Here is a 23,987-nt window from a genome sequence, read left to right as displayed (position 1 = left end):
GTTTACTCACTCCCATGTACTCTCCCAATTAGCTAAAGCTTTTGATTCATTTGTGTCAAGACTCTGTAGAGTTAGAGGCATTAATGAGAGGCAAACATCGTTAGTCAGGGTCATCTGGCGTTCTAACACTTTCCTAGGCTGCTGTAAGCGGGTGTTTACTCTAACACCGAATATGAATGATGTACATGAACGTTTGGGAAGTATCGACAAGAAAGCAAAGTAAAATTCAAGGACAATAATAACACGGGGCCGAGGTAAAGGCCTAGATATCATATTTGCTATAAAGTGCTGCAAAACAAACAGTACGTCTCAGACATTAAATCTCATCGGAGTATGGATCATTAAAAGAAGTGACTTGTCAGTCACAGTAAAAAGGGGATTGCCTGTCACCTCCCTCCATTCGTCAATACATAAGCAAAACACAAAGATCAAAATACTATACTTGGACCTAGCTGAACATTTTTTCCTATTGCTCAATATAAAATTTAATTAAAAGTATGTATGTATATGTGTGTATATATATATATATATATATATATATATATATATATATATATATATATATATATACATACATATACATATACCTTGTATGTATATATGTACACAAATCAATATATATGCATGCACAGACGAAGTCACTTGTACGCAAAAACAAAAAGCTGGACAGGTTAACCCTGAAATTGTACCTTTTTGGATTAGGATTAAATACTTTCTTCGGCAAGATGGGAAACGTATCAACGTCGGTAATTATAGGAAAGTCTCAATCTTTCGTATCTAGACTATAGTTACTTGTTAACTATGAACATTCAAAAATTCTTAACAGATACGTTTTGTAAGTAATAAACGAGAAGAACGTAGCAAGACCGTTGAGTAATATAACAGGGGTTCTCATACACCCACTCTGAAAATTCTAGATTGAGCTTTTCAACATTTTAATGAATCCTGCCATTCTTAATGACTTCAATCTTTTACTTTTAGGATAAAGGGCGTCTTCATTTACATAAAAGAGAGAAATATTCTCCTCGGATAAATTAACCAGGACATCAAGAGAACAAGGGAGTATTAATGACCCCTGGGAAGTTATTTCCTTTTTCATTATATTCATAGTTTCCTATTCAACTATCTTTTTATGTCTGACTGTGAATGCATGATATTTATCACTGTCAGCAATTTACAAAACGATCTATTGTTTTCTTCAAATTCCAATTTTCAGGCAAATGAAATTCTCAATCTGAGAAGAAATGCTTTGACCATATCAACCGCCACAGTAGCTGGCGATAAGTAAAACCCAGCACCTCGGAGTACACAAAAACCCCGACTTTGGCCCTTTATAACTCAGGAAATATTCAACCGATCGGGATGAAACTCTGGCTTTAGAGGTTTCCCCACTAAGGTCTCTAACTGTGCCAAATTTCACCGAAATCCGTTAGGCCGTTCCTGAGACCCAGATATCGATTTTTGGTGTTCCGGGATGTGGTAGGGGGTGGGCGGGTGAGGGTCCTAACATAGCTGTGGAGCAATAACGGTAAAAGATACAGCCGTGATACTTAGTTTTTCTGAAAGCTCGTATTCTGGAGGGGTGTCTTTTGGGGTTTATTTTTTGAAATAGTTAAATTTTAAAGTACAGTGGGCCATTCAAATTTCCTGATGGTCAGGTACAGATTGCTCACAACATTAGAAGGGGACGCCGTTTTCAGCTCTTTCATTGCAAAATCTATCAAATGATGGCCTCCTGGAATGCAAAGAAGAATTACAGGACGTTTTCAAGTGGAATTCTGGGGCGATTTAGAATAATGCGTTTGGAAATATATCAATCCAAGAGCATCTAAAATTGTTGAACGATAACTTGATCACTGCTATTGTTTCGCTATTTTGTTTAATCTGCTTGGTTTCCTCGGATGAAACAAACATAAAATAACGCAACTGCAAGCGATGAAGCAATAACTTGAAAAGGTTCTTCCACGCAGACTAAAATAACTGATCTTAACCTTTCGCAACCCTTTAATGCCTAAGGTTTCCTCGAAAGCGATCTTTCGTAATCTCTGCTGAGTAAATTCATTTTTCTTTTGCACTTATAATACATTTCACTTATAATACATTTCACCTGTGACCTTTGCAAACTCTGATGCACACAAAAATTTCTGTCATTGGTTTCATCAGAAACTCGAGAAAGATCATTATTTTTGATAAGACATCAAGTCGATGGTGATTCATATGTCATTTGTTCAAATTTCCTTTTGAGATTTATCTGCATACTTTATGAATAATATTACGTGGCAGTGACTTCTTAGTTGCAGAAAAAAAATTTCGCTGTAGGCTGGTCGATAAAATTGAGTGTTAGCACCTTTTTCCTCTTGGATAAGAGAGAGAGAGAGAGAGAGAGAGAGAGAGAGAGAGAGAGAGAGAGAGGTTGTATTAAATGTGAACAATATATCTCATACATAGCGACAGAATAAAGCAACACCTATAAAAGTACGATAACAACTTTATCTAATATTCAATATCTAATATTTAAGATCAATAGTTTTGCATATGCTGCACTTGCGGAATATTCTACCCACTGATTTTTTTTAAACTGACAGAGCAGACATGTCTTCTCCCTAGTTTCAAGCACGCCGCCGTCCCCGTGAATCAACTCCTACATAATTAGAAACACCAATCACATCAACGTTCGGTAGTTTCAATTAAACCGGTCTAATTTAGAGCCGGAATTGCAATGGTTAGATGACGTCATCAGTGTTTAGCGTCGCTGTCACCGACATCTGGAAATTAAATCGCTAATTTGAAAAGTACGTTGGGAAAATGACTACAATTTGCACGCAAATGGTTTATTAAAGTTTTTGATTTTATAGACATCACGTTTCCAACTTTAGTAATGAGCAACCTTTTCATTATATGTCAGTATGATGATGTATCTTTGTTATTTAAAGCGTTGTGTAATAATGTATCTGAAGTTTATTGAGAAAATAATGTTCAAGAAAAATTATTACAATCATAATGACAATAATGCGTTATTATCAATCTAGAATCTTTAATAGATAAACATTAATTGACTTTAAACAACTATTCTGACCTCATGTGAACATAAAAAAAAAACTTGACTATTAATACTTCCCCGCATACTTTCGTTACCGTTACACATTGCCATCGGATCTTAATAGTCTTCTGAATACATGACCTGAAATAATGATTATGACATAGTTTGACTTTGCGGTCACAAGGTTAAAACATAAAAAACCATTAAACCGCCTTCTTAAAAAGGTTCTAAAAATAACACACAAGGGCGCACTTGCACACACACACACGTATATGTATATGTATATATATATATATATATATATATATATATATATATATATATATATATATATATATATATATATATAAAATAAGTCCTCACGTGAAAATGACAGGTGAGGACTTATTATATACTTCATCCACGGGACCATTGTGGAAATTACAAGATATATATATATATATATATATATATATATATATATATATATATATATATATATATATATATATATATAGTCACAAAGCGTACCAAGTACCTAGTTATTACACAATCAATCACAACATTCAAAAATTTACCTCATTCAGCCAGATACCTGAACTCACATAACAACAAATATTACGACTGAATACTCTAAAGGTAACAGTGATCCCTTAACAAACTTACTAATCACGTGAAAAATCAAATTTAATTTATCTAAACAAGTGTGAGATATCAACAATTAAACAAGAAATAAACTAGAGTAAAAGGGCATCACTCCATATAGTGTTTAAAAAAAAAACTAAATACAAACATTTATTTTTAAATTCAAAATTTATAATTGAAATTCACAATCTGAAAAATTTACTATTACTTGAAAACAACACAAAAATTTTATTAATTCTTGAATTAAATTATTAAATAAAACTAAATCACAAAAAGTTTAATTTATCAAGAAATTATGTTAATCAAGCAAAATTTAAACTATCTAGAATTACTCAAGATTTGAAAAGAAAATCTTAAAATATGAAAATTAAATTAAGTATGCAATGTTAAATTATCAAGAAATATTGAAAATGCTAAGTAAATGTATGGTAAATCACCAAAATATAAAATGCGAAAAATCAAGAGATTGCAAACACAATAACACACAAAAGATTTATCAATAATAATTTCATTAAGGCAAAACTTCCCTAATATACCTTATTCTACCATGGTAATAATAAGTAAATTTCACTTTACCTTACACAAGCTTGTGAAAACCTTTGCAAAATCCACAAAACACTTTTTATCAGGCACCGTTACAGTTTTCCTAAAGTCAGCTCTCTAAAGCTAAGATTAACACCAGCGACCACAAATATTTTATGTTAACTTCTCTCTTTTGAAGAAAGAGAGAGGGAGAGACAGAGGGAACCAATTCTAACGGTCTCTCAAATCAGAATGGGCACATTTTAGGGTTCCAGTGGGAAATGAAACAACCCCACGACGTCAGAACAATACGTGGTCAGAGCAATGCAATCCTACAAAACATGACTTAATCAATCGATATACGTGCATTTACTCTCAAAAAGGCATATACGATTCAAGCAGAAAATTGTATGGGACGAAGCTCTTAACAAAATCTCAACATGATCAAAACAGACGGTGACTGGCCAGCCACAAAAGGCATGCTTCCAAAACAAACTTGAATAGCCAAAGTTGGTTTTCAAAACTACATGAAACATTGTGAAATCATTTCTTTTCTCGTAGGGGACAGAGCTTCTACAGACTCGATTGCTATTCCCGAGCTAGTTAACGCGTTATCCTCGTGACAAAAACCGAACCAAAACACGACATCACAGGCACAAAACACTTGATGCTGGGGGACAAAATGCGGTCACATGATACGTTATTATTAAAACGTATTACCAATTTTAAATTACGCTGTTAGGTTACCCAAATCACTAACTCTTTTGAGATCTGACAGTACACTACATATGATATTTCAATAATTATTATCATTACATAAGGTACACGATTAATAGAAGAGTAAATATATAAAAACTATTGGAGAATATACATATAACAAGGCAACATCATGAAAAAAAATATATATATATATATATATATATATATATATATATATATATATTTATATATATATATATAATCTATATACATCTATATATACACATATAATACATATACATATAATATAAATATATATATATATATATATATATATATACATATATATATATGTATAATTAATATCGAATTCATTATAGCTAATAAATGTATCTGCCCATGCCTGGATTCGAACCTGGGACTTTGAGTTAAACACAAAATATACACATACTGTACATATATGCATATATGAATCTGTAATCCTTTAGTTGTTTGTTATAACCTCAAGAGCTTCTCAGAGGAGAGTTTAAGGGAGCTCAAAAGCTGAGGCCTCTCCTTCACCTCCGATTATGTCGGCTCACACAATCTTTTATATGTATATATATATATATATATATATATATATATATATATATATATATATATATATATATATATATATATATATATATATATATATATATATATATATATATATATATATATGTATATACATAAATATACATATATTTATATTTATATTTTATATATATATATATATATATATATATATATATATATATATATATATATATATATATATATATAATGTACACTTGGCAAGAAAAGTGAGGATACAGTTTTCATTAGATTTCGTTCATCGAATTTTAATTTTTTCTTACAGAAAACACATAATCTCGGTAAATTTACTCTAGAATATGAAAATACAATGCAAATTATATCATATATGTTAAATCTGCAAAACACAAACGTTCAGATACTTAAAAACACCATGCATGTCCGAAGTAATCAAAATTTCTCAGATGACTTCGTTCATAGAGATCTAAAAGATAGTGTATGGATATCTCGGTGTAGTACCGTTTATCAGAACGGTAATATTTACTCGTTTTCCGTTATGAGCAGGCTTATTATTGCATCATCATACGAGGTAATGATAATTTCTTTAATTTTTACAGATTCATATTTGTATATCACGGTGTTAAAGGTCAGCTGGAATTAATGGCAGTAAATGTTGTGACAGCTAGGGCAGGTTGACCCAATCTATTTAAATCCGCAAGAGCGTTCTCTATGATGTGCAGAGTACCGGGATAACTTCGGCGGGAAAACACAAGTAACTGGATGTTTCTTAACGTTGCCATAGTCTCTCTCTCTCTCTCTCTCTCTCTCTCTCTCTCTCTCTCTCTCTCTCTCTCCATTGCTAAAACACACTGTACAAATATAGTATCGCTCAATCTCTAAAAGAAAAAAAAATAATGAAATGAGTAACTCTACATGTAGGCCTAGGCTTACACAACAGCAACTCTCTCTCTCTCTCTCTCTCTCTCTCTCTCTCTCTCTCTCTCTCTCTCTCTCTCTCTCTCTCTCTCTCTCTCCATTGCTAAAACATACTATACAAATATAGTATCGCTCAATCTCTTAAAGAAAAAAATAATGAAATGAGTAGCTCTACATATAGGCCTAGGCTTACACAACAGCAACCCTCTCTCTCTCTCTCTCTCTCTCTCTCTCTCTCTCTCTCTCTCTCTCTCTCTCTCTCTCTCTCTCACCATAACATTGCATTCGTTCCTTTATTGTTCCCCAAGTTTTTCGTTGGACATACAGTAGCTCAAATTTAACTCTTGGTTTCAATATAGAAGGTCGCGTTTCCGATTATGCAAGCGTTCCGTTCATTGTGGTGTCATAAATGCATATGTGCTAGGTTACTTCGTAGGTTATGTGGAAAAATGTTTCTTTTGCTCAGAACTGTCGCTGCAAATTACAACTTGAACGAATACTGTAAAGCTTACTACTGCATTTAAGTATCAATGATTTCAGAACCGTAGAATATGACTGAAAGTTATAGGAGGTCAAGCAAAAAACAAACACAACAATACTGAAGCTCCTCCCCTTTCTAAAGTTGCCAGATGTCTCATTATTTAGCACTATATGTCCGAAGATTTAAAAAAACTGTATCCTCACTTTTCTTGCCGAGTGTACATACATATACATATACATATATATATATATATATATATATATATATATATATATATATATATATATATACATATATATATATATATATATATATATATATATATATATATATATATATATATATATATATATATATATATGAATGAATTTTACCACATCACCGTGATTCACATACAAGCATTAAGCTACAAACGTCCTTTAATATCCAGTTCGTTATACCTCGGAAATAATATATTTTCATACGTTACCCGAACGGGAATTTTCTAGTTGATCTGGTCTTGTGGTTTAAGGCGTCAATGTAGCTTTGAGTTCTTGTTCTTTCGTGGTTCGAGCCCACGAGAAGACGAACTTATTATCAACTAAAAAATTCCCCTTCGGGTAACATACATGGAAATATATTATTTCCGAGGAGTAGAGAACGAACTGGATATTAAAGGGCGTCTGTAGCTTAATGTATTATATATATATATATATATATATATATATATATATATATATATATATATATATATATATATATATATATATATAGCCTATATACTAACTTTATCACATACACAATTGTTCTGTGCATTAGTAGAATTACTAAAAGGACCTCATTCAAACTGGATGGTATCTAACGGTTAGATACCATCCAGTTTGAATGAGGTCCTTTAGTAATAAATATATATATATATATATATATATATATATATATATATATATATATATATATATATATATATATATACATATATACGGTTCATAATTTGTCTTAATTTCGTCTTCCATTAGGCCTCTTTCGAAAAACTTTACTGACTAAGCAGTTTAAGGAAAATATATACCAGATATCTGTTTACATTTGATTCCAAGACTTGCATTAGACTGCTAAGCTTTTCTGCTAGACGAACTATGCACTTGACAGTTGATACTTTATTCTATCCTGTAACAGCTGTAAGAGCCATTTACCATTTCTACTTGTTTTTATTTTATGGAAGTCCTGAAGTCAAATGTAAACATATGTCCAGTATATATTTCCCTTACAATGCTTAGACGACACAATTCCCCGGAAGAGACAATGCTTATTCGATACAATTCCCCGGAAGAGACCTTTTGGAAAGCGAAACTATTTGGAAGGGTTAGGAACTGTATTTCCTTTCTTCCTCTGTGGTTTCTCCTTCCTTTTCATTGTGGATTTCATCGAGATGTTTTATCTTCATGATTGAGAAGAATACAACTGAATGTATATATATATATATATATATATATATATATATATATATATATATATATATATATATATATATATATATATATGTGTGTGTGTGTGTGTGTGTGTGTGTGTGTATATATATATACACATATATTATATATATATATATATATATATATATATATATATATATATATATATATATATATATATATATATACATATATGTATGTATATGTATGTATGGTCCGATTAGCGAAATGGCACATCGCTGGGTCTGGTCAGTTCTTTATCTAAGGTCGTTTTACAGCATGGGCTCTGAATTTATAAAAGAATACTAAAGCATCTAAAGTTAAATAAGTAATATTTTTCTTTTAACGTACTTTTTCGTTATTGACATATTCCGCCTTTTTCTCGAAGTCGCTGATCGGGAATAATTCTAGATATTTCCTGGAAATACAAACACTTCGCATGGTAATATCAAATAAAACTGGAACGTTTTATGTTTTGAGGGTTTTCAACTTGGATAAGTTTTTAATAACTTCTGTAAATATACTTCACGTTTTATCAGTGGGTCATGTTACGTGACGATAAAAATTCTGGTTAAAAAGGAAAAACGTTATTGTAATGCAAAATATCGTAATTTTACCTTAACAATTTTATATATATATATATATATATATATATATATATATATATATATATATATATTACGATAAAAACACATACTTTATATATATGTGTGTATATATATATATATATATATATATATATATATATATATATATATATATATATATATATATATATATATTACATAAAAACACATACTTTATATATATGTGTGTATATATATATATATATATATATATATATATATATATATATATATATATATATATATATATATATATATATATATATATATATATAATTTATATATAATAAAGTACAATTGAACAGAGTTCTTGACATGTAAAAATTTTAAAATAAAAGTCAATAATAAGTTACCATTATCTCGGCTTCTATATTAAAATAAAAGTCAATGATAAGTGACCATTATCTCAGCTTCTATGTGCATGCAACAATGTAAGATCTGGTGGCAAAAAAGGGGTCGCAAACATGAAATGAATATTGATTTCAAATGAGTGCGCTTAGCTGAAATTTTTATTCGAAATAACCACCATCTAAACTTCTTTCCGTTGGAGACAATAGAAGATTTCGGAAAGATAAAAAGTATTATTCTGAAAGAGAAAGGTAAATAATCAACTCAAATCTGAATCACTTCGTATATGGAGTGACATATTCTTGAAAGAATATTATTCTGAGAGAACAATATGATGCAAATCGAAAACACTCCTTTTTGAACGCACGCAGCCACAAGTTTGCTGTTGTAATGAAATCATTTTTCCCCCCTTGAAAGTGGTTCTAAATAAGAGTGAATCATTTATTTACTCCCGTAGAAGAAAAGAAATAAAAGGCTCGCTTTTGGTAAGAAAGAGAGAGGCATGTGAATAACTAATTACCGAAAACAGGAAGCTGTCACGAGAGGTATTAAGCTAATTTATCCCTTGTCATTTTCCTAATCACAAGGATTTTTCACATTCAGTTATCTCTTCCTCGGTATTTTCCCTTCTTCCTGTTCCCTCTTTTCCCTGTTATCACAGGCTACCCCTCACGAGGTGGACCTTTGCCGAGGAGAAACAGACCTGGCTCACGCAACTCCCTCCTTTAGGTCGGTTTCTTACACGCCATCTTTATGAAAAGTAGGACAGATAAAAATGATAACGTCCCGGGGCAGGTAATTATATGATGCATGGGATCATATGAGGTGCGTTATCATTTCCGCGACGATAAAGTGACAGTTTTGGTCACAGTTCCGTTATCTCCTACGCATCTTTTCAGGATTCTGGCTTTTATCTGGTTTGTTGACGGAAAAAGCCGTAGAATTAAGGTAATGAAGATAAACAGGAATAACACACAGAGAGAGAGAGAGAGAGAGAGAGAGAGAGAGAATCATACACAAAAGACACCTGATTGGATCTCATTCCTGTCAACTTAATCACCGCTCAACATACAACACACTTTGTTTGCATATTATTAAACTACCTTATATATATATATATATATATATATATATATATATATATATATATATATATATATATATATATATATATATATATATATATATATATATGAATAGCCAATTCACCGCACCTATGGAATAATTTACACAGGAGACTTCGGCTAGCACTCTGCTTGGCCCGAGTTCGAGTCTCCGGACGGCCAACGAAGAATCAGAGGAATTTGTTTCTGGTGATAGAAATTCATTTCTCGCTATAATGTGGTTCGGATTCCACAATAAGCTATAGGTCTCGTTGCTAGGTAACCAACTGGTTCTTAGCCACGTAAAATACTGTAAGTCGGGCCAGCCCTAGGAGAGCTGTTAATTAGCTCAGTGGTCTGGTTAAGCTAAGGTATACTTAACTTAACTTAACAGGGAGAATTATAATTGATAAGTGCTTCTTCACCGGCAGGATTCGAACCGTTGCCTGGTTTAGCAACAACTTTAGTGACTTTGACCACTGAGCCATAAAGATATGTTGATATCTAACCTCAGTAGTTTTTAAGATGCGAGGGCGGACAGAAAAAGTGCGGACGGACAGACGAATAGCCATCTCAGTAGTTCTCTTTTACAGAAAGATAAAAATTGTATATCTGCAGGAATTATTGAGAAGCCGTGACAAGGTGAAAACCCTCAGAACACGAAAACTTTCGAAGCTGTTCAGTAACACCGAAAGTGGACTTCATATTTCAGGAATTTTCCTAAGTATTCCTGGTAAGTGACCTTCGAAACATGGACACTTTCTATTAAAGTACCTCTTAACAATATTAAAAGTATTTTTAAAAATTTTGTGGAGACCTTTCGGGGCTATAGCATTCCGATTCACACTGCTTACTCTTTGGTAACAAACGGGAGCTGAAAATTTTGAACTGCGGCGAGAAGATCGACTAACAGTCGAGCATATTTAAATATTATGCTTCTTATGATATGCTGGTAATTATTTTACTCTTACGAATATATGAGAGATGGACGGGGAATTAGCGACATGGCTTTGCAACCGCTCTCGTGACGTTTTGGAACAAATCCAACTTCATGAGGATGAAAATGAAAGACTTGTTGGCAGTGTTAAAGCTTTGACATCAAGAAGCTAGAATGAATCTTCCATCAACACACACACTGCAAATGGCTGTTCCTCTTTAGAAATATACTTGAAGATCATCCCCCCCTCCTCTCTCTCTCTCTCTCTCTCTCTCTCTCTCTCTCTCTCTCTCTCTCTCTCTCTCGCATAACGTATTCCCATTTTATCGAATTTTCCGTTCGCAAGTGACACGTACCGAAAAGATCTTAACAAACGGAAAAGAAAATCCTTTGATAAAGAATGAATGTTGGGGAGATGTCCGTTGATCTGGGCATTCAGAAACACATGTCATCTTTTAGCAGGTGAGATTCTCATGCCATCGCGTCTCCATGGCAACATTTCACTAGCCTACTCCCAGTACATATCATTCCCATTTTGCTAGAAGTCGTGGTACTATAAACATATGTCTATTGTCCTTTTGGGTCCTTTAGAGTGGGTAATGACCTTTTGGGTCCTTTAGAGTGGGTAATGAGAAAAAAGTGGGTTTATTGGCATGATGGACAACTTGAATCAGATCAGAAGAAATTATCTTCCTTTCTCTTTCACAGTGGCTCATAAGATTTTGCTTCTTGTTCTTTCCTTTCCTATTCTTCCATTTGTTTCTTTCCTTCACATTACTTGCATGGTTCTCTTCGCTTTCCTTTGACTCCTTGAAAGCATATTAGCTTATGACCAAAAAGTCAGTGAGTGAACAAATCAGTCAAGCATATCCTGTACAATCAATGTCAGAAACCTCACTGATTATTTTATATATATATATATATATATATATATATATATATATATATATATATATATATATATATATGTGTGTGTGTGTGTGTGTGTGTGTGTGTATAATGTATGTAAAACTGAGTATATTTATAGAAAAAAAATTTTTTAAGTATATGAGTCATTAGTGCTCTTGACAGTGGCTCTGCTCTATTTCTAGCCTATTCTTCTTCGAGCTCTCTCTCTCTCTCTCTCTCTCTCTCTCTCTCTCTCTCTCTCTCTCTCTCTCTCTCTCTCGTCGAGGCAATTGTTCCCCCAGTGCACCCCTCTATATAATTTATGTGACTACTGAATGAGCATTCAAGGTTTCTAGTAAACAATGCAATTCTGTTTAACAAGAGAATATTAAGATGTGAATTAACTCATGGGAGTTACTCTTCAAAAAGGATAATATTACTAGTTTAAGGTCAGCTTTGAATTCATGATTATTTTCTGGAAAATAAAGACATTACATTTAAAAAAAAATTGTTCGGGAAGAGACCTTTACAATACTTAACCTGACCTAAGTGTAGGTTGGTTTGCATTCTGATTTTTATAATAGTCTTAACAAATTCTCATTAAACATAATTCAAAATGACTGGCATTGAAAGGTTTCCCCATATCTCGATCTCTTCACGAATGAAATAAATAGCCTTCTGTCTAAGACTCAGTTTCCAAATAGTTTATTTTTTTAGTGAGTTATATTTATAAAAATCCTAGTTATTAACTATGAAATCCTCTACAATGTATAAACAGTGCATTCTTTTATTCGAAACAAAATATCGGATTATTACCAGATTTAGGCAGCTTAAAAGATGAAGTATTGTCATTCCAGGTTACTCAAAGTTTTAAATATTAAATCTAATGATGAATTTTATTAGTGTCCTCGAAAACATTATGAACAAAAAAACACATATTATAGAAGCTTAAGACTCCACACTGAAAAATATGATGGTATTAACACTGCTTAAGGCAAGGCTTATCAAGCTATACTTGCTGAGCAGGATTATCTGAAAGACTGACTGAATAAATATTCGTGCTATCCTCATCATATAGAATGATTTTTCCATATCCTCACTCAGTAATCGCTTGTAAAGCATTGAGAATCGGGATTCCCCCAATTATATGAATCCTTGAAATCGCCAAGAAAAAACAAGTTGGGGCTCGTATAAACTGATATGATGATCCTCTTTTATCTCCCGCTAAAACAGTTTACTTTTATTATTATTATTATTATTATTATTATTATTATTATTATTATTATTATTATTATTATTATTATTATTATTATTATTATTATTATATCATGAAAGCTGCAACACAAGTCTCAAAATCCAAATACGGCAAGCCCAAGGGAAGTAAATAATAAATAATACGAGAAATATAACGATAAAAACCAAATATAACTAATAAAATTAAACATATGCGGCTTATAAACTATGAAATAAGACTTATGCGATTCCCCTAGCAATCAAAGCTTTAACAAAATGTATGCAAAAAGCTGTCTTGAGTAAACCATTGTGAACCTTATTTAATGTAATCTGAGTATTGCATTAACTAATAAGACGTTTGAGAACTTATTGGTTCTTAAAAGTAATGAAATTTTGGAAGCCAAAATCGTTTCGTGTCAAAAGTATTGTCTCCAACAATGCAAGCAATTGCAAAATTGATATCAACTTCCAAACGCAATGTGCTGACTACTTTTAAATCTGAGTAAAGTCAAACAAAGAGAAGGCAAAGAAAGTGAACTCTGACAACAAAAATGGTGACTTTTTCAAGGGGGATGATTTCATTACAATCCCCTACCTACCCCGCCCCACCCGGGGCGGACGAACCGATTTGCAGGGGTGGGTGGCAGTGTCGTGTCTCCCTTACGGTTACCCGGGGGAGGACACACAAGATCAGATCCTCTCGGATTTTATTATTATAGACACATAGATGTAATGGGAACTTATTACCAGATATTTCGGGAATCTTTTTTGAAAGATTTGTTCATTTACGTCTCCACTTACCTTTGTCCGTGTCCCAGGATTGTTAATCATGTAAGATAGGATCTGCTGTCTTGCAAAATACGGTAATTCCAATAATTGTGAGCGCCTTCCTTGGACATCATAATGGGCAACGTACATGACTCTTTTCAAGGGGTCTACCTGTGAGAAATGTAAAGAATATTACTTTCATTGTATTTGTCCTTGAAGCACACTTACTTTACAGTATATTAGCTCAAGAATTTCTGTTGGTAGATCCACAAATTATTGTTTCACTTATATACTCTAGTAGGAACAATACTTGTAATTTGCCAGAATAGGAAAAGGAAACCGAATCACTATGAACCTCAAAACAAGATTGCATTGTATACATCTTCTTGGAATAATAAGCCATTCAAAAATACAGTGAACAGAAAGATACTGCACTTGTAACGTAATGCACAAAATAAAGCAATAGCCAAAAAACTCAGAAAATACATAACAAATACCAAATTATACAAAATAATGTCAATGATGATTGTATTTATAAACATATCTCGGATTGACATATGAATTATGTATATTATGCTTGTGTGCGTGTATGTATATGTGTATATATATAAATATACATATATATATATATATATATATATATATACACACATATATATATATATATATAATTACACACATACACAAATATATGTATGTGAGTGCAAGTGTGCAAGCATGTATGTGCAGTACATATGCATATGCTGGTTGCCCGGGATAGGCTATAGTCTGCGTGCATCCCCGCACATTTTAATATTCTTAACCGCTTGCTTGTTATTTTCATATTGATTGACAGCCCTACATATACTTTTTAGGTAGCATTGCTATCCATGACATTTAAGCTACGAAAATTTATGAGACACAAGACGATAAATGATGAATGCACTGCGATGCCATGTAACGAATGAAAGAATACATTTTATCTTTAAAAATTTCTTGTTTATTTCACTACCAAATATCTTACCATTAAGTTTATTGAAGTAAATAATTCATATATCATTATAATGCTTCAACCATTGGCTTGACATGTTTAGTGATGAAATTGGGAAACACTGCTATTCTTTGGGTAAAACTGAGGTTTAATGAAAGTTATAACTTTTGAAAGACATGTTGCTCAGGTCTCGGAACGGAGATGTTAACTCTCCGGAGTTTTGAGAGAGACTACACACTGGCCATTTTCCAGCGCTGTGATTGGCTGACCACTAGCCAATCAGGAGCGTCGTAAGGTACGGCGCTAGGCACCAAATGCACGGCTGGTGTGAATGTACTATAGTTTTCAGTAAGTTTACTTAATTAATCCACGCGGTTGTACAATAAACTTATATTTTGTAATACTAGTTTTCAGCTGCCGACCTTATCCATTCCACTATCTGTCCCTGAGAGCTTTGTTTGGCCTTAATTGGCAGAATTACGTGAGTATTAGGTAGAGCAAGGTAATATAACTCCAATTAGTTGAGTGTTAAAGTAAATAACCAACCAACCCACGTAATAACATATATTTCATAATGTGAGTGTGTAAGCATGAGTGCATTTTTCCGCATACAGTTTTCCCCTTTAGAACGGTGGCGTCAGGATGATGCATATTTGTGGTTTTCTGCGAGTCTTAGAGTGAAGTAACTAATCCTATGCCATTCTTTACATTTTTGCTTAATCTAGTAAGTCTTGATATTCATTTATGAATAAAAGGATGGTAGGCCTGGAGAAACCATAGACCTAGCAAACGAGAGCTACCCTGAGGCACTCAGCTCCAATGCCTCTTTGGCTGATCACATTTCCCACAGAAAGAAATACAAAGTTCGATGCATATGCAAGTGTTTGTTCTAATACCCGTAAGTGGTCGAAATGTTTAACAGTTGAGTATTCATGTGTTTGTATTTAACATATTCATGCGAGCTAGTAAAAATGTACTCAATTAAATCATTCAATGAATTAAATAATCGTAAATAACAATTTAAACAGAACGTCAAAATAAAATTGCCTTTTTATTACTGCATAACCTTTACTTATAGTAAACTGCTGATAAGGATTTAAGAAACACCTGGTACTATATATACAAAATATCCTAATTAAAGATACGAAAATATCAGTTTAACCACTGTTATTTGAAGGAAATAACTGATCCCCGTGTCAAGTAAATGGAATATTAAAATTAAATTGGTGTTGCCAGAATGTGGCAGGCAATTTCTTTGATTTATTTCATTAAATATAAGATAATGAAATATAAGATAAAAATATAAAATTTAATTACTATGTCGAACGTATAATAAGTGATACTGATAAGGCTAATTTTATACTTGTCACAATGCCACGTCCGCACTATCACTTACATCTGCCATTCATGTAACGCCATTTACAAATTCCACCTCAAGACTCGCAATCCCGCAATTTTCTAGTCTCGTTTGGCGGGAAAGTGCATGATGGGAAACAGTCAGTCATGGCAAAGGCCTCCCCTGAACGTCTACGTCATTACGTCAGTTAGTGTTCTTTGTCATTCCATTACTATCTGCCTCTCTGTAACTTAAATTTTTTTATTCACTTTATTCCTAACAACTTGCTCCTTCCATTTTTTTCCTCTCTCTCTCTACCTCTTCGATAAACGGCCTGAGACGCAGCGTGGATTGAAATGGAATATTAAATTTTGGACAAAGGCCAAGCACTGGGACCTGGGGTCACTCACCGTTGAGAGGGAAACCTGAGAGTAAAAAGGTTTTAAAGGTGTAACGAGAGGAGGACCTCGCGGTTGCACTGTGAAACAGTTGTAGAAGGTGGAATGTAAAATAGAAGAGAATATGAACGGAAGTACAGTAAAAGGAATGAAGGGGCTTCCAGCTAAGAGTCGCAGGGACGCTGCAAAGGACCTTAACCCTGCCTAAAGGCAGCCACTAAAGTTCAGTTATACCTGCGCAGTTATGCCTGCACAGTCGGCTTGCGCAGGGAAATCTTTACCACTAATGATAGTCTTTTTACCTCAGTCCTCCGTAGCAGCCATGGCGTCAACGCACAATGCTCTGGCTGTAATTGGCCTGTGATATAAAAAAAAAAATCATAAACGTCATGTAAAACCTCCAGTGAAAGTAGGTGAAAAAAAAAAAAGTTCAATACTCCCATGTGTATGTTAAAAGAGTTTAGTTTGGCCCCAAGGATTTTTCATAATGTTTATTGAATATTTTATGAATGAAGGAAGTCTTGTTCCATAGCAAGATAATTGTGTTAATTAAGCTAGCAATTGTTTTTCATTTCAAAGTTGACATATATAGTCCTATTATTTTTTTCACTAAAATGCTTAATACTGTCTTGTTTTCATTTTAAGAATGACTTTCTTATGATGTGTTACAACGAGTGAACATCCATAGTTTACTACTGTTCCTTTGTTTCATTTGTGTTTAAGGGTCTAATTTAATTTCAAAACTGGCTTACATGCGATGTAGGCAAAGAATAAACAAGCAGTCTAATATTGTTTTTTTTTTTTATCAGAATGTTCAATATTATTTGTTCTTTTTAAAAATGAATTGCATATACGATGCATAATCATGAATAGACGCATTATAGGCCTATTCTTGTATTACATTATTTCACTATAATGAATATTTATCCTCATTTAACAAGTAACTTGCATATATGGTTTATAACCACGAATAAATGTACAAAGACTTAAATCTGTTACGATAGCCTTTGGATTTTACTTGCCCAAGCAGTCACATTCATATAGCTTTCAATGAAAAAAGACTTTCAGGAATGATACTGCCACTTTCAGCTTTCATACACAATTATTTTTCCTGTGGAAAAATTATAAATATATATTATTCTGGCATCCGTATCAATTATTAAAAAAATTAAATCCGATATATCATCAATTTAGGTATAGACACTTCAATTTAATAAGCCTCAACTCTATGCTCCTTATTGGTACATGTTACTTGTCCGGGATTATTTACAATCTGTATACACAGTCGTGAGCATACCAGCCAGTAGCCAATCACCAACCAGATCACGTAGCCAATCAGATTCGAGCAATGACGTCATCGACCGCATATTTTAATTAGCTATATTTTGCCGTATATTAGACAACTGTGTGTGAGCAGCAATAACCCATATGAGAAATATTGTTCAAAATTAACTCACTAGTGTATTTTTATGCATTAAAGAGACCAATAATAAATAAAAATATGCACTCCCAGAGTGACGTCATTGTCTTCTTAAAACTAAATAGAAGATTCCTCATTCCTCCTTTGTTGAAAGCGGGATTGACATTTTTTCCCCGCTACGTTGTTTCAAAATGGCGTTTTATGTCGTCAATATAATAAAACCTTCTGTTCGTGTAACTATATTAGTTAAAAGCTTCATTCTGAATAACGGTATTACACAGGCATTCTTGAAGCACCGAACACGTTTTCCTTAAAGGCTAGCTTTAAGAAAACGGACATATTTAGCAGTAACTGAGCTAAAAATATACACAGTTAATAGGGCCCTTTTTTAGAATCCATAATGTTAATTAAGTCAATTGCTGTAGATACTTATTATAACGATGTAACTTGGTTATAAATAGTGCAATATAAAAACTTGGGTGATGTTTCGTGTAAGCTTTGTGAACAGAATAATGGGCTACTTTCCACCTATATACAGTATTCTATGAAATGTGGAATTTTCTAGCAGTTTAGACATTTTATGTTAAAAATTAGTAAAGTCGATATGTTATTAATATTTTAAGGCTTTGTTAAATTTTCCTTCTTTGCTGTTAATTCATAAGGTTTTCTCAATTGCGTCTCATCTGTTGTTTACATTTTTGATCGACGATGACGTCACTGTTCGCTCCATATCTTAATTTAATCTAACACAATTTTAGTCTCTTTTATGGACACAAATACACAAGAGGGTTAATATTTGAACAATATTTCTCATATGGGTTATTGCTGCTCACACATTTGTCTAATATACGATAAAATATAGCTAAGTGATATGCTATTCGCATATAGGCTGGATGACGTCATTGCTCGAATCTGATTGGCTACGTGATCTGGTTGGTGATTGGCTACTGGCTGGTATGCTCACGACTGTGTATACAGATTGTAAATACGCGTCCGGGAACAGACAGTGAAGTGAGCGATCGGAGCCAAAAAAGTTGCTTCCCCACATTAATGTCGAAGTGCGCATGCGCAGCTGTATGGCCGGAGGCTCATCGATTCAGATGAGCTATTCACGCAGAATAGATAAACAGCTCAGGTTGTTCACATTAACGTTCAGGTTTGCCTGCAGGAATAAGTAAGTATATCTTAGTTTAACCAGACCACTGAGCTGATTAACAGCTCTCCTAGTGCTGGCCCGAAGGATTAGATTTATTTTTACGTGGCTAAGAACCTGTTGGTTACCTAGCAACGGGACCTACAACTTATTGTAGAATCCGAACCGCATTATAGCGAGAAATGAATTTCTATCACCAGAAACAAATTCCTCTTGTTCTTCACTGGCCGGTCGGAGATTCGAACTCGAGACCAACTGAGTGGTAGCTAAGAACGGAACCCGCTCACCCAGCGAAGACCGAACGCTAGTTAAGGCCAGTGAAAATGGAAAATTTAAAATTAGGAGCCTAAAGCATCGGGCCTTGGATGATATAAAGACTGAAACGAGAAATCACGAATAAGATATTGTTTCTAGGATCGCTGGGGGAAACTGAAATCATCAAATTATGCATACTGCCAACCTAAATTCTATGCTAAGGCTACTTGCCAGAACATCTTTTTTCATTTTATATAAATAACTATTATAAGTCTTATCCGTGTATTTCTATATAAATCTTATCAGGCCGTTAATTTTTGTATCACTCGGTGCATAGACACAATTGTCGAAGTGGAAGTTTCCATTTCGATGATGAATGTCCAGCAGATCGAGATCGGGTAGAGAATTGGTGTCCTCGTCTCTTGATATAGACAAAGGATCCGCATCTGTGCTTTTTTTACTGGCACTTTCTCATTTGTATTATAATAGATAAAATTAGATTATAATGACAATAGTTCACAGCTATATCTACAAAAGTGTTCTCATTCAAAAAATAAAAGTTAACAATTAATTGTGGAGTCAATCATTACATACAATGGCAACGGTAAGTTCTACGGAGAGTCGGGAACCATTGTGCTACGGCAGAACGTTGAGATAGCGGGTGTGGAAATCGGTGGTGTGAAAATCTGGCACCGCAGCATTTAAATGATAGCTTTCCAGGCTTTCGTTAGATTCAGGTGCTGATAAAGACGAGTCCTGTATGATATCCCCGGGTAATGTTTAACCTGTTGAGCGTCATACCTACGGAAAAACGCTTGCATTCATCCAACTCCCGTTCCCTTGCCTCACACCTTACCATAGGCCTAACCGGCTTTCTTCTTACCTGTGACATATTTTCTACTTACTTATATATGAAAGCAGTGTCGAGAAGGCTATCATTACGAACAGCATAATATAATAACTATTGTTTTTGTGATTAAAATTGAATTAAATTAATACTGTTGTGTTAATGAACGATGCGCTTGACGTGATCACATAATTTGAAGAATGAAAATATAATTGACTATTTTTACCGATAAAAACTTCCACTGAAACTTACCATTTCCATAATTTAGGAAAATATTTCTTTACCGATAAAAAGCGACTTACCATTTCCTTTCTTTCAAAAGCGAATGTTTTACACACGTTTTCCCTAATCCATTCATTTCACTGATTGCAATGTCACTCCGAAATAACATGGATAGATACCCTGGGGGAGCCCCCACCCCACTCGAGGTCATCGCCACATCAAGGGCGGGAAGACGCTGGGAGGCAGGAGTATACGTCATTACCACATTACTGGCGGGTAGACTCTGCGGGGGGGGGCGGGCGTATACGTCATTACCACATCACTGGCGGATGGAGACTGGGGAGGGAAGAGTATCAGGAGCCGAACGACGGTCATTACTGATCATTTAGGGAGAAAAAGACATAACTGAAGTAAACCACATGTCACACTTGAATGTTACTGTTTACAAGGATCAGCTGAGAGCGTTCACTCAGACAGTAGTGGCAACAATCAGCTTTCTTTATAGTGTGCGTCTGTGCGAACCTACGAGTTAAAAGGCGAACCGGTATTCTGCGATCTCGCACTACGACTTGCGGAGATAATTATTACTAATAATAATAAGGCTTACTTTTATTACGTTCGACAGTTGCTGCGTGTTACGGTAATTTCCTCAACAATATTTACCGACATTCGTTTAAAAATTAAAAAAGCTAGGTCTATTGAAAAACGTAAAACGTAAACCAATTTTAATGGGCCAACTAATCTTAAGTTTACCTGGTGAGTATAGGTATAGCAAGTCTTACGGATTAGTTTTCCATTAAAATATTTTTATGGAAACCATTGATGGTTAATAGTGAAAGATTGATATTTAATTATCTGTGATGCGTCCTTCAATGATTGTTTAACCCAATGCTCTCTATCTAAAATTGTCCTTTCATAACCTTACTTTACTGCAATTCTCGAAACATACTAATCATGGAGCAATAATGCAACGTATCAGACTAAAAATAATGATAAAAAAAAATCAAAAGGTTTCTGTTGTCGACCTATCTCTCACTACTTAGTTTACTGGTGCCAGACCATTACTGATGCAACAAGATGTATAGCCTAAATGAAAAGCAACCATTTGTTCGATGCCTCCCAGTTGCAGACACATTTCAATTAATTTGGAAAATACAGGGGGAGGGGGTCGGTCATCCTTTTCCCGCTATAAATACATTCTCTACTTTCTGCTTAGGCCTATAATTTTTCTTCTAAATTCGAATAAAACCATACCTAAAACACCGATTCCGTTTTATAATGCTGCCCAGTAATGGGTATTAGTCTACGCTGTATATGTGTGTGCGCACGAGCGTAATTTCGTTTCAAAATTGTTAAGTTTTATGTTGTTTACTCCCGGTTGGCAAAACATAGACTATAATTTCAGATCGATGTTGTCTGCATTTCCAGCTTTCTGTGTGACCGATCTGTTTGGGTTCAATGAATTTTGGAGACTAATCATGTCTTGTATGCACCGGCCGAATAGCCAGAACAGAGTGTGGACAGCGTATGTCCGACACCATACATGGTGGCTGACGATGGAAGTCTCACGAACCCAGCCCAGACCGAGCCGACGTAATTCTATTGGGCAGTGTTGCAGTTCGGTGATTTTGTGTGCACCAACCTGTCTGCATTACAAATCTAAATAGAAAACGGTAACCATTTAATGATTAATGATCCTAAATGATCGTGTTCAATAGTAATTACGCAGAAATTTGGAAATGATGTCATTGCTGGCCTTTATTGATTACAGGTATATGATAAATGTTAGGCAACATTATTCCAAAACCGTAAGGTTGCACTCTAAAACAATTATGAATTAGCAAATGACCCACATAACACGTCAGGTAGCATATACTCACGTCTAAATACTTCCGTCGAGGTGCTCCCCAACGAGGAGTGGCATAAATTTCCATCTCATTCAACACGAAATTACCTTCTAAAACATATTTCATCAGGGATACATCCTGACCTGTCTTTCCCCAACTTTACTTATCGTGGATGTTTGCAAAGAGCTCAATATACGTCTTTCGCTCCTCGAAATCACTTTCAAACGACCAAAGAAAAAAATGCTGAAATTTTTCCGCATCCGGGCCCACTGTGGTCGTCACTTCTAAATTAGTTATGTCTTTCTCGTTTTCTAAAACTCCGCATAACAAACGAAAACCGTATGTAAAGGCAACACTTGTCAGGGAGCCAGCCAATGGTTAGCCCCGCTGCTGTCTTGCTCCTAGATGACGTCATGGACAGAACGGAAATTCAGATTCAGTTTTGGTTCAGTAACCGACCGGATACCATGTGCGGTAGTATGATCTACAGCCTGTCCTCAAGACAAACTGCAGTTAGAGCTCTCATCGTTTTCACGCGCCCCTGATTGGGAGAACAGGTAGTTCTCAGTGTTGCTTTTAATGTTAACGTGAGTTACAGCGTATTTAAAATACTTTATGGTAAAGAATGTGGCCATGCTGCTACGCCGAACAAGTATCGTGCAACCAATACTGAATGACCGTGCGTTGCTGATAAACTTGAATATTTTAGAATTTAGCATTCAAAATCAACCGTGATTTCTGTCATTGATATATCATAGACCTATTAGTATTTCGGACTACTAACGATTCGTCTAACACAGTGATTCTCAAACTAGGTGCCGTGGCACCTTGGGGTGCCACAGACAGTGCCTAGGGGTGCCGCAAGATTGTCATGAGTTTTGTCTTGGCTAGATCATCTCAGTGAACATTTGCAAAAAAAAAAAAATGGGTTTGTAGAAGTCTTCATATAATTATCATTGTGTCTACTCCAATATGTTCACACACATATAATATATATACATATATACAGTATATATATATATATATATATATATATATATATATATATATATATATATATATATATATATATATATATATATATATATATATATGTAGTATGGAAAATTTTATTCATTAAATAAGTTAGTTCATGCGATATGGTGGGATGGTGAAGAAAGGGTGCCACGGTAATGATTACATTAGTTAGGGTGCCATCACTCAAAAAAGATTGAGAACCACTGGTCTAACACATCAAAATGATGGAAGAGACTGAACATTTTCAACCAGTTCTTTACAGACAATACGTGGCTTATTTCCTTACTGATTAGATAATTAGGCCTAGTCCTATA

General features: G+C 34.1%; 1 protein-coding gene and 1 long non-coding RNA gene across 4 annotated transcripts in view; one reads left to right on the top strand and one right to left on the bottom strand.

Annotated features, from left to right (window-relative positions):
- LOC136832148 (uncharacterized) overlaps positions 1-21,149 on the bottom strand; it is a 359,618-nt gene extending 338,469 nt beyond the window's left edge. Inside the window, exons 1-2 of one of the 3 annotated variants that reach the window (XR_010851094.1) lie at positions 20,890-21,149; positions 14,242-14,379 (exon numbers count right to left, since the gene is read on the bottom strand). This is a non-coding gene — a long non-coding RNA (uncharacterized lncRNA). The remainder of the gene's footprint in view (positions 1-14,241; positions 14,380-20,889) is intronic. The other 2 variants (XR_010851095.1, XR_010851096.1) reach the window with 2 other exon arrangements.
- Positions 21,150-23,093: 1,944 nt separating this feature from the next.
- Positions 23,094-23,987, top strand: part of LOC136832147 (hyaluronidase B-like) — a 371,768-nt gene continuing 370,874 nt past the window's right edge. Inside the window, exon 1 of the mRNA XM_067092833.1 lies at positions 23,094-23,213. The gene's annotated coding sequence lies outside the window, so the exon portion shown is untranslated. The remainder of the gene's footprint in view (positions 23,214-23,987) is intronic.

The sequence above is a fragment of the Macrobrachium rosenbergii genome, chromosome 49 (genome assembly GCF_040412425.1).
Source record: "Macrobrachium rosenbergii isolate ZJJX-2024 chromosome 49, ASM4041242v1, whole genome shotgun sequence".
NCBI lineage: Eukaryota > Metazoa > Arthropoda > Malacostraca > Decapoda > Palaemonidae > Macrobrachium > Macrobrachium rosenbergii.
The sequence above is the reverse complement of the archived record's forward strand: the minus strand, read 5'-3'. Positions and strand labels throughout refer to the sequence as shown.